General features: G+C 40.6%; 1 protein-coding gene across 2 annotated transcripts in view; it reads right to left on the bottom strand.

Annotated features, from left to right (window-relative positions):
- EPS15L1 (epidermal growth factor receptor pathway substrate 15 like 1) overlaps nucleotides 1–17,963 on the bottom strand; it is a 3,892,050-nt gene that overhangs the window by 407,832 nt on the left and 3,466,255 nt on the right. The window lies entirely within an intron of this gene.

The raw sequence follows: 17,963 nt of genomic DNA on the forward strand, positions 1-17,963 counted from the left end.
ACATCCAGTCTCCTCTTGACAGACATGGGAGGATCATCTGCATCAAGACCATTCAATACTTTTGCTTTACTTCATGCTCATTTAGGTCACTGAGACTTAGGAAGGGCTTGAGTAGCAGCTCTGGCCTCGCTTTTAGGGTGAGACCTCATGAAAAGATTTCTTGCCTTAGGAAACTAATGATCTTCTGAACCGCCTGTGATCTCTAAAAGGGTGCAGCATGGGCATGACTTTGGCTGTGGGGTATGTGCAATGGAAGGGATTTTGTAAACTAAGGAAACAATGTCCCTTAACCACATGTCCCACGTGATCCTTAATTATTCTTCCAACTCGGATGGACAACTTTCCCCTTACTGTCCCCAGAAGGAGGCAGCTAGGGAAGGTTTCTAGGCTGCTGCTGGCTATTTCTGAACTGCCAATAACCTCCTGAAAGTGAACAATTTACTACGCCTATGTGAGCCACAAGGATCTTGACCATGGTCTTTTCCTTTCCTTTCCCCCTTGTGAGCTTGCTGCAGATTTCAATGATACCACATCCAGAGCTCTCTCCTGTTTTGGTAAACATCCTTCGGGAGGCTATAACTTAACAAATACATGCCTCAGTTTCTTCCAGCTTCCCCATTTTCTTGCAGTGCTTACTGACCCTGTCAATGAAAAGGAGATGTCCTGTAAAGGTGGAGTCCATAAATGCTTAGTGTCCTAGGCAAAATAACTGAGCCAGAGCCATGAATGTCAACACATTGCTATTCCTACAGCCTCAGCTCTAGCTGAACATGTTATTTTTGTTTGCAGTGCCCAGTGGCTATACTACCAATATCCAAATGGCCGTGTTCCAAGGACACAGGAGTCAGACATTCCCGGGCTTGGTGAGAGCCCTACAGACCATCCATATCTTACTGTTAATCCTGATCAGCCCTTCCATTCCAAACAGTCAGGTGGTGATAAGGATCAAATCTGGTCTGCTGGTCCTGGAAGGCTGACGACCCTTTTCCCATTAGGTGCATCCCTCCCCATTACTGTTTTTTCTAAACCTGCTGTTATCTCTCAAGGGGAAGAGTGCATTAACACACTGAATTCCTCTCAGCTTTACCACACACAAAAGCAGGGGATCAGCTGACAAACACCTAGTGCTCCCAACAGGTGTCACCCTGGTGGCAACCCTGTGCTGCCTTATAACTCCCCTTAATGAGCAAACCAGCAACGGCCACTCACCCAGTACCATCTTTCCCAGACAGCTCAGCTTTGGCTGAACTCCTGGCCATATTACAGATAACATAGGCTACATGGGTCATTAAATATGAGAACACTGCAGATTAACCTCCAACCTATTAATTTTGTGGACCTACTTTCAACCTCTCATCACATCATACACCTTTCCATATTTCAAAATTCCTTTGCCAGCATCTGGAATCATGTATTTATTCACCCAGTTCTCAAGTGTCCTCAACCCAAGTTCCCCAGAGGCTACAGACCTAGTTCTATCCTCCCCATCTTAAGAAAAATCCTTGGAAACAAAAATATCATACACAAAAACTGCTCTGATATGAAACAAAATAACATGAGAGCCAGTCCAGGCACCAACATGGATTCTAGTATGGAAGGATCACCAAGACATCTCTGTAGACTATGACAGACAATATACTTCTCAGCTTGGATAAGGCCAACCTAAAGCTCCTCAGGTTTAAGTACTAACCTGTTGACTGGTTTCATAACCATGCAACATAAAAATCCTTCCAAGTGAAAATAGGCAATACCATATCCACCTCAGTCCAAACAAAATTCCCCCATGATTATAGTCTGGTCCCTAAGTGACTCTCTTTAGATGTTCATAAACTTCCAATAGTCATGTCAGCTGCTATGGTTATCTGTCATTCCAGCCCATTCCACTTCACTACAAAACTGTAAACGGAATATGATCGGAAGTCTTTTTTATCAGGACAAAACATAAAGAGATGTTTTTTGGTAAAAAAATAAACTCTTTGCAGTCCATGCTAATTGACACATTAACAATTCCAAACACCAAATTCTCTTTCCTGGAAACCACCTTTTTAGAACCCGGTTTGACTGAACTCATGTCACTCAAAATACCACACAGAACAAAAAAAAGGCCAAGGTCAACAAGATCTCCTACAGTAGAATGAGTTATCCTTTTATAGCCCCATAAAGAAGAAGTGCAAATGTATATGCATCATTCTGACCCATCTGGAATATGGATTATTACTCTCTGCAGATGCTTTTAAAAGGATCCTTCCCAAACTTCATAAAACCTCAAACAGAATTTGCAGACTCCTGTCTCTTGTTTCTCTTATTTTTTTGTGCTTTGTAAAGCCTAGTGGCTTCCTGTACAAAAATGGGCTGCCCTTATGCTAGGCTCTGAAGTATTTAAACTACTTAAATGAGCACACCTTCCCGTACCTTTTAAGAAGATTTCCTTAAGAATCCCAAGATACAACCTTTAATTCCAGATCAATAGTATCCTGCAAATTATAAAGCCTTTCACCAAATTATATTTCAGAGAACATATGTTTTCTGTTTTTAGATCCTAAATTATGAGAATCTCTACAACTAGAAGATAAAAAATCTTCACAGACTTCCTGTCTAAACTCAAAACAATAAGTAAAAAAGACAATGGCAATTGTTCCTGCTCTGAAAAAGTAGGTGCCACTTGAAAATTCCCATCATCCTACCTATATGTACAGTGTATCTATACAAGTTCTCCTCTATGGTTTCACAGGCATTTGATTTCATTTTGAAGTTACTAGGCTCCTATTTCACTTAACTCTGTCCTAGAGTGGAATACTGCATCTTCAGTACTGCACTACTCTCTCGCATGCCTGCTTTCCCCTTCCACCTACTAACATTTAACAAAATACAGCTTTCCAGCAAATATCATCCAGGGCAATTTTCCTTTCATTTTTAACAAACACCTACTCATCCTCCTGACGTGCATTCTACGAAGACTAGATGAACTTAAGTCTGACATCTGCCCATAATCTCAACTTTAGAGCAACCAGAAAAGGGGTTACACACCATCAGCTGAGGTGTACAGATAACAAACAAAAATCTACTTAAATCCACACCAGTTAAACTGAACAAACTCATTCCTGTAAGATTCCATGTTAATTGCATGTGTAACAATTTTACATTAACTGAAGTCAGAAGCGGTCAATTTACAGAATGGCTACCTCAACAGCAATACATATTTGGTGAAAGCTCCATTCACTCGAGCAAAGGGGCACAATTCACTACCCCAAGATGCAACAATCTGGAAAATGACTAAATGACTGAACTGGTATATGGCATAATATCCTGCCTGGAGTGGTGTGGGGCTTTTCACCCCCCCCCCAGCATGAAAAAATACACTTGCAATTTACTTTGTGAATGCTGTTTCAAAAAGTTTATTTTCAGACAAACATTTGTGCAGCAATTCTGAGAAGGGGTTGTCCTAACCCTAATGTAGATTAATCCCTATGTTTTTCCCCTTCTCTCTATCTTCTACCCTCTTCCACAGTGACCCCAGCTCATGGTCCACCCTTCCCCCATCCTCATATTACCTATCTCCCCCATTGTACTAAAGTATTTCCTCTCTGCTCTACTTGTCTACTATACCTATATTGCTGAATTTGCCTTATGACTCAGCTCATGCATCTGCGGACAATCATACTTACTCAGTTAACAAACAAAACATCTGTCACTTTGGTAAACACATGGTTGTCACTATACCCCAAATTAAACTAAAATAACCCTGCAAATAGAACTGTATACACAATGCTATTAAACATACTTCTCTATGTTATTTAAATGTTTCTCTATGCTGGTTACCGTATTAGATATGATTCCAACTATGCTAAACAGAGTTCTGTGATGTTGCTATAATGTTTCTGCAGGCTTAATAGTATACCTGTACTCTTCATCTGCAAAGAAAACTATTTGTCTATTACTACTTTATACTTATTTTTCCAAGCTGAGCCTGAAAATGGTACGTATCAATCGGTGCTCAACACATGGCAATAATTACTAAACAAAATATAAAAAATGGAAATCAGTAATCTTCTGACATTACAATGATAATTGTGTTACTGCTGGCTCCCAATTAGGAACATGCACTGTATGCAAATAGATGTTTATCCCCCATTGTACATAAACTACATGTCCTGCTTTGAGCCCGCATCATGACTAAAATGCATCTTCCTACCAGTCCAGCCACCCAGTTATCAAATAAAGAAATGATGGGGCAGCAGGAAACAAAACATACGTAGGTCTAATACTTTTAAATGTGAGCATCTCAAAGCTCAGGTGAAATTAAATTTGGTTGTTTTAACAAAAAACGAAAAAGTAGGGTACCTACTAGCAAATGACACGGAGTATGTGAACTCAGGACAGAGAACAGTAGATGTGATCAGCCTCATAAAATAATCACTACAACAGTCATTCCAGAAAGCAGTAGTAGGCATGTTAGGAACATGCCTGCATTGCCAACAGCAAATAATATTCCCAGTGAACAAAGGTACAGATATTAATAGCTCTTAGCCTGTTCCAGGATAAAAATTCTGATTATTTACATCCAGTATTGCAAGATTTGAGTCATAATTTTCACATGCATTTGTTTGCTGTATACGACAGCTAATCCTGCCTTAAAAGCTGATAACATGTACCTTGCTGGCAGAGCAGTAATTTCCAGCATATCTGTACCACGAAGAAAAGAGATATATGAACTGATAGAAAAATAAAGTAATCTAATAAGTTAGTACTCCAACTGGTAGCCATCTACTAGTGTCTGAAATGGAAAGCTTGGTGGACTCAACCATTAATTTCCCCTCCCCCAGGAAAAAAAGTTCTTTACTTTTTCCAAAATGTGTTGTTCATAGGTGTTTACTAGGCTAACGACCACAAGGGCCTTTTTAAGCCTAGTCATGCATCCCAAATCTCTGACAAATTCTGATACCCTTGATAAGTGTGAGCATAGGCCTGGGAGATGAACCATTTACAGGTTACATATGTCTATTAGTCATAGATGCCAAACCAGGGATGAATTTCTGGTTTCCCATCCAACTGTCCAAGTTGCACTTGAATTGGGTTAGGGAGGAAATTGAGTAAACGAAGACCACTCCGTGAAGGTAGGGGTCTCTACAGCAGCATCAAATTTCAAAAGAATAAAAGACCACTTCCAAACATGGCGGTACAAACGATTTACACTCAGAATCCAAAAAGATTTTATTGACTAAAACAGGTTAGCACTTTCACAGAAAGTATTCTGCTTCTTCAGACCATTAACTGACAACTAATAAACCAAGACATTTAAAAAGTAAGACACTGCCAGTCATAATAGCTTAAAACAGTCACGTCATCAAATCAAGCTATAAAACTCATGTAACAAGATGACCGCCTACCTAAAAAAGAAACTACTTAAAAGTCTATCAAAAGTTGCATATTTAAGATCACCAGAAAGACATCTCTATAAGACTTTCACATCATTCACTATTAACTAAATGCACATTATAAAAGTAACTAAATTCTAAGCCACTAGTAAAATAAAATCACATGTATTATAAAGTGCTTACTTTGGACGTCATTGGTCATTATATGTAAACAATATAATTTCAAATTATTAAATCAACTCAAACAGTAACTTATCTTTACATACATAGTGCAAAAGCAAAAAATTCCCCAAAACAAAATTCTTGGTTATAGAAAAAGTAAGTAATTTGTTTTGTTCTTTTTTCCCCTGGAGAGGTAAAGTCATTTTTTGATGCAGAACATGCTAAGGAAATAAAGTTTGTCCAATAAAAAGTGAGCTATCAAACAGAAGGACATTTTGCTTCTTATTCTTCTGATAAAAAAGCTTGGTTACATATTACATTATCGAAGTTTCAGTACTTCGAATACCATATGGTCGACACCATATGATCGAAGTACTAAAACTTTGAAAATGTAATACAAAAAAAAAAGAAATAAAATTAACTGCAAGCCCCCCCCTGCACCCCCATGTGGGGGGCTGTGCCCCCACACCCCCCTACTTAAATATACTAACTCTGAGATCACACTTTAATGGAGTTAAGCGCAGGAAAGGGAATGTTTCCATTTTATACGCTGTAGCGCAATCTCAGAGTTGGTATATTTAAGTAGCAGGGGGTGTGGGGGGTGCAAAGGGGCTTGCCCCTCTACCTACACCCTTTACTTTACCCTTTTTTTTTTTAATACATTTTTCGGAGCATTCAAAAATGTTATTGTTCGATCTAAAGGTCGACCTTTAGTGATTCAAACAACTGCATTTTCGATATTCCAATAGGAACCCAAAAAGCTCATACAGATACTATGCCAGTGAAACATTTTTCCAACGTTCCAAACAAAAATGCTTGGAGACAGAAAAAAAAGCAGAGGAGTTGACTAGAACAACACAGGAGTTGACTAGAAGAACCAAGAGTATGTTTTAAATGAACCTGAGATGTATTGGGAGATGGAGATCAAACAAGAAGAAAGCCAGAAATTAATGAATAAACTTGGGATTACTAATCATCAACCACATTTGTTAAATATGGTGGAACAAGAAAACCTGGAAATTTTGGATTATTTTTAATTTACTTAAACTTCTACTGGACTCCAAAGCATATGCCCTACTTCATGTCATTAACATTTGGATAACATTAAGAAGAGTGGAAGAGGAAGGAAGTATAAAGGTAACTGTAAGTAAAACAATTTTTGTTCTTAACATTATTTTTATTTTGGTGTGCAACAAGGATACTAAAGTAAACATGTGCCTTTTTCCCATTCTTTCTTTCCTTCTTTTTGTTCCATAAGTACTGCGATGTAAAAAGAGAAGAAAGCCTGGACAAATGAGTATGATAAGTAATGCTGACATGCTTTTTCTTATATTTGTACAGGGGGATGACTGGATTAAGCTCTTTGGCTTGATCTAAAACACACATTTTAAGAGGAAGCAAGTAAAGGAAAGAACACCGAGTGTAATGAAAATGTTTTTTTAGCAAATATATGTTCACAGTCCAACATTGACAAGCTTGTAGCCGAAGGCAACTGTGTGTCTCATTCTCTAAAGCATTCAAGTTGTTTTCTATATGTGGGAGAAGAATAAAGATGAGACAAAAACAGACAGCACTTACTGTAAGTAGAAGCACAGACTGTACCATGCATCGTAGCATGGATAAACTACATTATAGGTCAATTCAGGTCTGTGAGTGTAGCTGTCAATTTGGTACAATTGTTCCTATCAGAAGGGTTAAACATATTTATTTCAAGATGCACACACTTCTCTGTGTTTATATTACATTAATAGGTTATGGGGGTGTTTAGGGTGTGTTTACTTTAAGGGTTTTCATTAAAACAAAAAAACTCTTCTAAGATGTAACCTAGGATATGACATGAAACAGCTGTACAAAAAATAAACCTGCCAAACATTAGTGTAAGCATGTAACACAAAAGGCTGAAATAAGACATTTAAAAAATGCTATACAAAACAAGTGGGAATAATAACTTCTTATTACAACTGCAACACTTTCCATATCGTCTTTTAATGTGAATGGTCTCACATGTATACACAAAAAATAAAGAGTAGTGAACTATATTAAAATACAGAGTGCAAATAGCTATGCTACAGGAGACACACTTGGAAAGAAGTGAGCATGTGAAATAAATAAAGGATTTCAGGATGGCTATTCAGCAAAATATCTGGATCAAAGGAAAAGGGCAGTACTTATATTAATTGCCAGAGGAGCTCCAACAGTGGTAGAAGTGGGGAAAAAAGATAATAATGGTAGATTTGTAGTAGTGGGGGGCTGCTGGGGAAGGGAGGAGGATTACGCTGGCATGTATTTATATTCCACCTGAATCTGCAGCGATGGAGCTTAAGAAAACTCTTGAAGGAAGGTGTGAATTCAGTAATAGAAGCGTGGATAAAATTTATATATTATTCCGCAAGATATAAAAAGTGGGTTAGGCTACACAGAAATTATATTTCCCAGGAACATGTGCATTTAACTGAAAGTTTTGATACATATCCAATAATTATTTCAGATCACACACACATACCTAAAATAAAAATGCAGGAATAAGGAAATAAAATGAGACATTGGTACTTCCCCAGCTATCTGTTAAACAGAGAGGAATTTAAAGAATAAGGAGTGGAAATTATTTAGAAGTTACTAATGAAGATAGAAACGTCTTAAGAAATTATAGCTAGAGAGTGGGATAAAATGAAGGTGAAGTTTAAAAATGGTAGAAAAAAAGAGGTGTGGCTAAGAAGTAACAAGAATTATTTAAAGGGACTGACAAAGGTTAAAGTATTATAGAATAAGGGAAATCTCACAAAACAAGAGGAGGCACAACTGCAGAGTGCTAAAGAAAAAATAAGGGACTACCTGAATAATATCCACAAGTTTAGAAAAATTGCTGTTAAGCAACTATTTTTGATGATAACTCCATAGCACAAAAGCTTTTAGCAAAATTGCTCAGGCAACCGAAAGTAGAAAGGGTTGTTGCCGAGCTCAGGGAGCCTATAACTAGGAAAATAACCAGAGATCCTGTACAGGTATTAGACATATTTTGTAAAATTTATGAAAATCTGTATAAAGTACAGAAATGTGGAAATCAAGAAAAAGTACAAGTGGAAATGTTTATGGAAGAATTAAATATGCCAGAGTTATAGTTAGATGAAGCTCAATCACTAACAGTTAGGATAGAAGGAAATGCGACTAAAATTGTGAGGTATAGCCAATGACCATAAAAGTCTCCAGGTATAGATGGTACCCCTAGGGAAGTTTGGAAGCTAGGAGGTAAGACGGTGATAAAGCTCTGGAAAGTTTTGTTTGAAGCACCATTATCCTAGAAATAAGATGTGTTGGCTGTCATACCTAAAGATGGTAAAGACCCATCGGATCCAGCTTTGTACAGACTCATTTTGTACAGATTCATTTTGATACTAAACAATGACCATATAAAGTGTTTATGTCTATAATGGCTAAAAGAATGGTAAAGGCGATACCAAAATTGATAGATATGCATCAATGTGGTTTTGTGGAGAGGAGGCAAACATTCCACCTCCTTTCTTTTGTTTTTCCTATCACCTTAGCTTATTCACTTAATCTCTCCAGACCTTTCCTCTGCCTCTTTCTCTTTCCTCCCTACTCAGCTAAGCTACCTAAAGATACCATACTCTGCACTCTTCTTATAATCTCTTTGTTTTTCTCTCCATCCTTCTTCCTTCTATAATCATAACATGAACAGCATCTCTCATACTAAGACATCACTCAATTTCCCCTCACTGTCTCTAATCATGTAATCTCTTCACTTATCTCATACTAATCTATATAACAAATAAAATGACTGATGAGTTTTCCTCACACATTTTGTCCAGCTCATGCTATTGTTTTTCATTGCACTCTGCTATGAAACATATGTTCAATGTTCTTCTCATTACAACATTTTTTCACTCTTACGTTTTGTAATGTAACATACTTTGTGACTTAAAATATCTGTACTTGGTGTTTTGTAGTGTAACATGACACTATGTGAGTCAAAATACCTGTATTTGATTTTTGAAAGATTGTGATTATGGAGCTTTTCTCCCTGGGCCTCCACTGAAAATGGGGACAAATGTCAAAGAAATAAATACATTTGATAAAATTAATAGATCAATGATCCAGAAGGAAGCAGAATGCAAGAAAATACCACTGTTGCTGGTGGGTCTTGATGCAGAGAAAACATTTGACAGAGTAAGCTGGTATTTTATCTGTAGGGCAATAGAAGCATTTTGCATTCCATGACAAAATAAATAAGTTAGGAGGATATATGAGGGATCAGAGGCAAAAATTAAAGGGGGGGGGTGGTTCCTCTCTTATAAGTTCTGTTTGAACACAGGAACCACAGGTTCATACGTGTGTACTAGGCTAATGGCCCTGGAGCCTTTACAAGCCTAGCCCATAGGATTACCCTGGCATCGTGCCACCTGATCTTAGTTCCCAGTGCCTCTGTCGAACAGAGCCACTGGAGTGATCCCCAGGGTGAATTTTCTATTTCCCATCCACTCATCAAGATTTCTCTTGAAGAGGGCCAGTGAGGTATTCTGTTTGACATGTATGGGAAGTCTATTCCATAGCATGGATAGTCTCTGGGTTATGAACCTGTCCCTCCAGCATGTTCTGTTGATTGTGGTAATGAGGTTCAGGTCTCTGGAGCGTGTGGTGTGGAGGGATTGGGATTTCTTTAGATGTAGCATTTCTAACAGAGCTGGGTCAGACATGGCTTTATAAGTCAAGCAGAGATTGCCTCTAAGTAGGCGATATGAGACAGAGAATAGTTGGAGTTTTTTGAGTCTGTCCATATAAGACAAGTGTTTAAAGCCTAGGATCCTCTTTGCAAGGTACTTTTGCGCCCTCTCCAGTTGTTGCAGGTGTTTAGTGAGGTACATGTCAAAGTACAGTTGTGTACATTTACCATAAATGTAGATGTTCGAGTGTATTCACTGTTGCAGTCACTACATTTGGGTAATCTGCTGGCAGGTTGCCCTCAGTCGGCCTGAATTCCAAAGTCTTGGGTCCTGTGTCGGTTGCTGTCTTCTCATCCATGACGTCAGGTCATCAGGGGTATAAAACATGCAGCCGATGCCATTTTCTTTAGTTTTTCTTGCCCCCCCGATGTTAGGTGCCCCCAAAAAGGTAGCAATATTTTATATATATATATATATATCTATATATATATATATATATCTATATCTATATATATATATATATATATATATATATGCATCAATATAAACTTTACCTTCATCTACAAGCAAATACACCACATAGGTTGCAGAAGATAGAGAAGGAAAGATAAACTTTAGGATGGCGGGAGGATAACCTGGGCTGCAACAGTGAATACACTCGAACATCTACATTTATGGTAAGTGTACACAACTGTACTATGTTCTTCGTGTTTCATTGTTACAGTCATTACATTTGGGTAGAATCCCAAAGCTATGGTTGGGAGGCTGGAGCTAAACAGCATTAGTTGTGGCTATAAGGCCCTGCAGTACTGCAGTGGCAAAGCCTGCCCTGGACTTAGAGTAGAGAGGCAAATGGTAATGCTTTGTAAAGATGTGAACAGAACTCCAAGTAGCAGCCTCTAGAATGTCTTTGGTTGGTACTCCTCTGAGAAAGGCTGCTGAAGTAGCTGTAGCACTGGTGGAATGAGACCTAATGTCCTTGGGCACAGGTTTACCATGGTGTAAGTAGCAGAAATGGATGCAGTGGCTTATCCACTTTGAAATTGTCTGCTTTGAAATAGGCTTTCCTTCTGATCTTGCACCATATGACACTAGCAATTGCTCAGTTTTTCTTAGAGCTTTAGTCTTGCTCAAGTAGAATCTTAGCTGTCTGTGTATGTCCAAGGAATGCAGAATTGTCTCCCCTTTGTTCTGCGGATTTGGATAAAAGGTTGCAGATGAACTGTTTGGTTAAGGGCCACACTGGAAACCAACTTAGGCATAAAAGTAGGATTTGTCCTCAGAGACACCCTGTCTGGGTAAAATATGATAAAAGGCTCTACAGCCATGAGGGCCTGTAGCTCTGAAACTCTTCTTGCTAAAGTAATTGCTAGTAGCAGAGCTGTCTAACATGATAAGAACTTTATATCAGCGGTAGCAGCTGGTTCAATTGGAGGCAGGGTGAGCTTTTCCAAAACATAATTGAGGTCACATGCAGGTAATGGTGATCTTCTAGGAGGCCTTAAATTTTTGGCTCCACTAAGATACTGCTTTAGTAAAGGATGAGAAAAGATTGGTGACTCTGTACTGTAATGAGCTGAAATGGCAGAGGCATGGATTTTGATTGATGAGAAAGATAGGCCTTTGTCACGCATCTCAGTTAAGTACTGTAACATCTGAGGAATATGTGGTTCTGCTGTATCAGTTCCTTGTGCTTGATTCCAAGCACAGAATCTCTTCAATTTGTCAGCATAAGATTTTCTAGTACTAGGCCTTCTGGCTTCCAAAATGACATCCATCACAGCTTTACTGAGAGGTGTCATTTGTATGATTACATGATTAGCCATGCTGCCAGGTTTAGAGTCTGTAGTTGATTGTGCAGGATCTGATTGTTTTGCTGGGACAGTAGTTGTGGTCTTTGAGGCAAGGTCCAAGCTGGGTATTGAGACAAGTTCCTTAGAATTGGGTACCAGTATTGACGGGGCCAGTCCGGGGCAATTAGTATCATCTTTGGCTTCTCTTGTCTGACTTTTAGGAGCACCTTGGGTAGAAGAGGCAGAGGAGGAAAGGCGTAAACTGATAGGTTTTTCCAACTAAAGGATAGGGCATTCACTTTCTATGCTTGTCTGTGATAAGTCCTTGTGCAGAATCTTTTCAGTTGATAATTTTGAGTAGAGGCAAATAGATCTATGTCTGGGCTCCCCCATTTCTCTGTTATCATATTGAAGACTTGTGGATTTAGTTTCCAGTCGTGAGGATCCATAAGGTTTCTGCTTAAATTGTCTGTTAGAGTGTTCTGTTTTCCTGGTAGGAATTGAAATTGAAGATGTATTTGGTAGGTCAAAGCTGTGTCCCGCAGTGCCATGGCTAATCTGCAAAGGGGGTATGAGTGTGTGCCCCCTTGCTTGTTTATATACCACATGACTGTGGTGTTGTCCATCTTTATCAGTAGTTGTCCTGGATGAAGTAAGTCCTTGAAGGCTGTTAGGGCATTTTGAACAGCTAGCATCTCTGTCTGGTTGATATGCAGATGCATTTGTTTTGGTGCCCATATGCCCTGAATGCATCTTCCTGCCATGTGGGCCCCCCAGGCATAATCTGATGCGTCTGTTGTTAAGGTTTGGCTGGTAGGGGGTAGAGTGAAGGGCCATCCCATGTTTTGGTGACAGGCCTTTGCCCACCATAGAAACTCCTGTTGCAGGCAGGGAATGAGAGGAATCATTGTTTCCAGACTGTGTGAATGTTGACTCCATAAACTTTTTAGGAACCATTAAAGATTCCTCATATGCAGTCTTTCTGGGTATCAAGAACAGTCTGGAGTAAAAACCTTGTCCTTTTTCCTGTTCTGGTACTGTCTGAATGGCCCCCATCCATATCCATGAGGGACGTAACCTGTTTCTGTGCCTCTGCCCATTGATTTTTTTGCCAGATCTGGCCAACCATTTGCCATTGGCAGAGTGTGGAAATAGAATCTGTATCCCTGTGATACGATGTTTAGTACCCACTTGTCCTCGGTTATTAACTGCCAATTTTGAGCAAAAAGTGCTAATTTTCCCCCTATGGGTGCTGCCAAAACATAAGTGCTTGGTGTAGGCAGAGGGAAGTCATTGAGATTGCTTTCTGTAGGTTTGCGCTTTATCTCCTCCAGATTTGGAGGTGGATGCGCCCCACTGCTTTAACCTGTATGAGCCTTGCGCCTGGTATCTGGAACCCTTAGGGCATCTGGATTTGCCCTTTTGAGCTCTGTCTGACACAGGAAAGGACCAATTTTTTGTAGGCCAGTGTCTACTGAATCTTGGTGGCTGCACTGGTAAGAAATCTTTAACAGTTTGCATAGACTTAGCTTTGTATTTCATTTTCTTTAAAACCTCTTCTGCCTCAATACCAAACAGAGAATCATGCTGCAAAGGTGCATCTAGCAATTTAGCTTTAATATGATCAGGCAAATTTTGTTCCTTTAACCAGGCATGCCTCCTAATCACAGATCCAGCAACTGCGGCCCTGCAGGAGGCCTCTAAAGAATCAAAACCAAATTGAAAAGTATGCTTTCCAACTTGTTCAGCTGCATGCAATAATTCCTGCAATTCTTTATTTGCTGCACATTCTGAAATCAACATCATTTTCTGTTTCAGCAATCCCATAACATGTTGTTGATACTTAAGCATATGAAATTGACAGTTTAACGCCCCGATTGCCAAGGTTGCAGATGTATAAACCTTTTTTCCCCATCTGTCCGGTGCCCTTGAATCTCTGTCAGAGGGGGTAGGATTTTTTGCTGTTGAGGCCTTAACTTCCCTTGGACCCTGTGAAATAGTTTCAGGATCAGCAGCAGGGTTTCTAAAAAAAAATTTATGTGAGTCAGGGACCCTGTACTATCTGTCAGGCTTACTGGGAGCCGGAGGTAAGGAGTCAGGGGTCAATCTTGATTCTGAAAACACATCATCCACAATGTCTAAAACAGGGGGAATGGCTAAAGGCTTCTGCTGAGGGAGAAGGAAATCCCTGAGCCTCTTTTTTGATTCTGAGAAGTCTTGACTCTCCCAGTGAAAATGCTCCCTCAAAGTATGCCAGGTTTCTCCAAATGAATAATCCTCAGGAGGAGATGCAGATGGAATGAACTCCTCAGCATCAGAATCCTCATAGGGAGGTATAGATAATTCCTGATCAGAAGAGGAATTAGAAGAAAGAGAAACCTGATCTGAAGATTCATAATCAATATCTTGCCTAGGCCTCTTATCTGGAGGGGGATGGGTGCCCCTGATCAAGGTAATAAAGGTCTTCAGCCATTTTGATCATCTGTTTTTTAGGCATAGAGACCTGTGCATGTGGCTCATGCGTCGTCTTTTTAGTTTTAAAAGTTGCTTTTGTCTTTGGTTTTGCAGCTGTCATCGGTATGATATACAAATGTTGAGGTCTGAATACACCCTCAGAAGCCGGTGCCTGCTCAGCGGCTCCGGACCCATCCGAGGGAGATACAGCCGTCGGTCCAATACCTTGAGTATCTTGCAGCATGCCAGACTCCACATGGGTGTTGGTAGAGGCCTGCGGCTCAAAGGTAGCGGGTATCAGGGGCTGCAAAAGTGCCTCACTGAGAACCGGCGACTGGCTTAGGAGAAGCTTCATCATCGGTTTTGGATCTCGACTGCCTTTCTCTGTCCTTTTCTTTGTGTTTTTATGTACTTTGGTAGTCGGATTGCTATCCAACGACATTTCTGGGTAGTTAAATCTGTTTCCAAAATACTATGAAGCAAAAATATACCAATGCCTAATAGTGCGTTGGTTAAATCTAGCACAAATCCCGACAGCCAGGCACGTTGTGATCAGGGCCTAGGCAAGGAATACAGTATAAATGGAAATCCATATGAGGTATTTGAATACCACAAGTAATACAATTATTAACTTTTTCTGACATCGGTAAAAAGCAAGAAAAAAGTTTCCCCAATGAGGTACTTAGCTTTAGTGAAGACTTCGGTTCTGAAACTCAAACTCGAATATTTCAGTAGTCGTCCGACCGGCACTTGCGAAATGCTTCTGCTTCGGGCACCACGCAGCAAGAAAGACCAAAGAAAATGGCGTCAGCTGCATGTTTTATACCCCTGATGACCTGACGTCATGGAAGAGAAGACAGCAACCGACGCAGGACCTTCAGGCCAACTGAGGGCAACCTGCCAGCAGATTACCCAAATGTAATGACTGCAACAGTGAAACACGAAGAATATCTGAGGTATTGTACTCGATGACTGGCCTAATGAGGGAAGAGTAGAGGGAGACAATGACCTCTTTCTTCCTGGATGCAAAACCCTTAGTAATGAGATGTGCCACATAGAAGGACTTTCTGACCACAGTGGCAATGTGGATGTCAAAAGAGAGGTTGCTGTCAACCTGTGTTCCCAGATCTCTTATAATGCCTTCTGTGTTCAGTGGACTACCACTGATGTGGTAGTTCATGGGAAATGGGTTTTTCCCAAAGGGGATGACAACACATATTTTTGGCATTGAGCTTAAGGCCATGGTTCTGACACCAGTCCTTGGTCTCACTTGGAGAGTTAATAATGGCTCCCAACTTGCAATCATCTGCGAACTTTGTCAGCCAGAGTCCCTTTGTGTTGGACTGGACTTCTGAGAAGTAGATACCAAACAGGACAGGACCCAGGACCAATCCCTGTGGGACTCCACTCATGACTGGTCGGCAGTCTGACTTGGAGTCAGCTACTTTCACACTCTGGGTTCTATCTGTGAGCTAGTTTGCAACCCACCTAGTGATATAGGGGTTGATGCCTAGCTTAGTGAGTTTTTTTATGATTCCTGAGTGGGGAATGGTATCAAAGGCCTTGGCCAGATCAACGTAGGCTGTATGAACCACCTTGCCTTCATCCACAGCTCTGCTGACTGACTCAAAGAAGTCAATCAAGTTGAGCAGGCATGATCTACCCTTCACAAAACCAGACTGTGGGAGATCCAGAGTTTGGAGAATCCCTATATCCTTGTTTATTAGGTTCATGATGATGCGTTCCATAGTTTTGCATATCAGACTTGTCAGGCTAATGGGGCGATAGTTCCCAGGGTCTGTAGTTACTCCTCCTTTGTGGAGAGGGATGCTATAGCAGTGCGCCATTCGGTAGGGACAAAGCCTGAGGTGAGGCTGTGACTGAACAGGGCACACAGGTGAGGTGCCAGTTCACTCTGTAGTACATGTAAAACACAGCCAGGGATATTGTCAGGTCATATAGAAGCTGTATTCTACGCCTTGGGCAGTGCTGTTTTAACCTGTGTGGCAGTAATACTGGGTAACTGGCAATCTACTGGTATTGTGATTGGTCCTTTGGGGATGGAGTTGGCACTGAATCTGTTTGCCAGTATATTGGCAATATCTGTTGGCTCGGTATAGGAGGTACCATTGTGCAGAAGCTCAGAGCGAATCTGGGTATTGCCACGGGGGTTCTTAAGATAACTATAGAAGGCCTTGTGGCTGTCTTTACTATCTGCTGCAATTCTGTTTTTATAGCTAGCTTTAGAGGATTTGATGAGGGATCTCAACTTTTTGTTGAGGCTGATAAGGGAGTTTTTCCAGTCTTGGGACTTCACCTTATTCCGCATGAGTTTCCTCCTTCTGTTGTACAGTTTGTTTATGACAGGGGATGACCAGATTGGCTTCTTTTTTTTGGAGGAGAGCGACTTGGTTCTATTGGGTATGGTGAGATCCATGCATTTGTGTACGTGTTTGTACAGTGCATTGGTGTATGATTCGGCAGTCATGCAACTATTCTCCATTTGCATGGGTGCCATGAAGTTAGCCAGTTCTGTTCTTAGGAACCCAAAGTTAGCTTTGGAGAAGTTTTTCATGGTGGTTACCTTTATGGGGTGGGGCTGGGAGGGATGGGGATTTCCAAGGTGATTAGTTTGTGGATGGATCTAACCAGGGAAAAGTTGACTATTGGTGTAGAGCAATGATCGTCCATGTTAGTAATGACCAGGTCAAGGATGTTGCCACCTCTACTGGGGGTAAGAACGAGCTGGTCCAGGGCACTGGAATTAATGAAGTCTAGGAAACGTTGGGCAAGTGCATTGGTACATGAGTAGTTCTCCCAGTTAATGGAGGGGTGGTTGAAGTCACCCAGTATGACTGTGTTAGATTGAACCCAAATATTCTCCAGGGTGCTTAGGAACATGGAGTGAGTGTCTTGAGACATAGTTGGGGACCTATAACAGGCTGCAACTTGAATCGGGGGACCTATAACAGGCTACGACCTGAATCGGTGTCTTACCCAATGTTAGTTGCACATGAAGTATCTCTGATGTATTATGTTGGGCTACCAGTCTGGAGGTGTGCGCATCCTTTATGAATGTGGAAACACCACCACTTTTGGAGCTTCGGTCCAAGTTCTGGGGCCGAAAGATGTGGAATGAGTTATAGCCTGGTAGTGCAGGGGTGCTTTCTGCTGCCTTGAACCACAGCACAAATGTCAATGGTCTCCATTTTAAGGAGTCCTTCGAGAGAGTGTATTTTGAGATTTAGACTTCTAGCGTTGAGCAGCATGACCCTCAGATTGCATTTGTCTGTAGCTGTTACGGTGGTAATTTGGCCTTTGGAACACCACCTAAAAAAGGCACTATAGGTTTATATGTTAGTACTAAGCTAACTGCCCTTGCGAGCCATTTTAAGCCTAGCCAATTATCCCTTGTGAGACTCAAACCCTGCACCTTGTGTTTGTAAGGCAAACACCTTAACCATTAGGCCAACCTCCCAACACCTGGCTACGAGGTGGCA

The sequence above is a fragment of the Protopterus annectens genome, chromosome 13.part0 (assembly GCF_019279795.1).
Source record: "Protopterus annectens isolate FY-2018-M chromosome 13.part0, PAN1.0, whole genome shotgun sequence".
Classification (NCBI taxonomy): Eukaryota; Metazoa; Chordata; order Ceratodontiformes; family Protopteridae; genus Protopterus; species Protopterus annectens.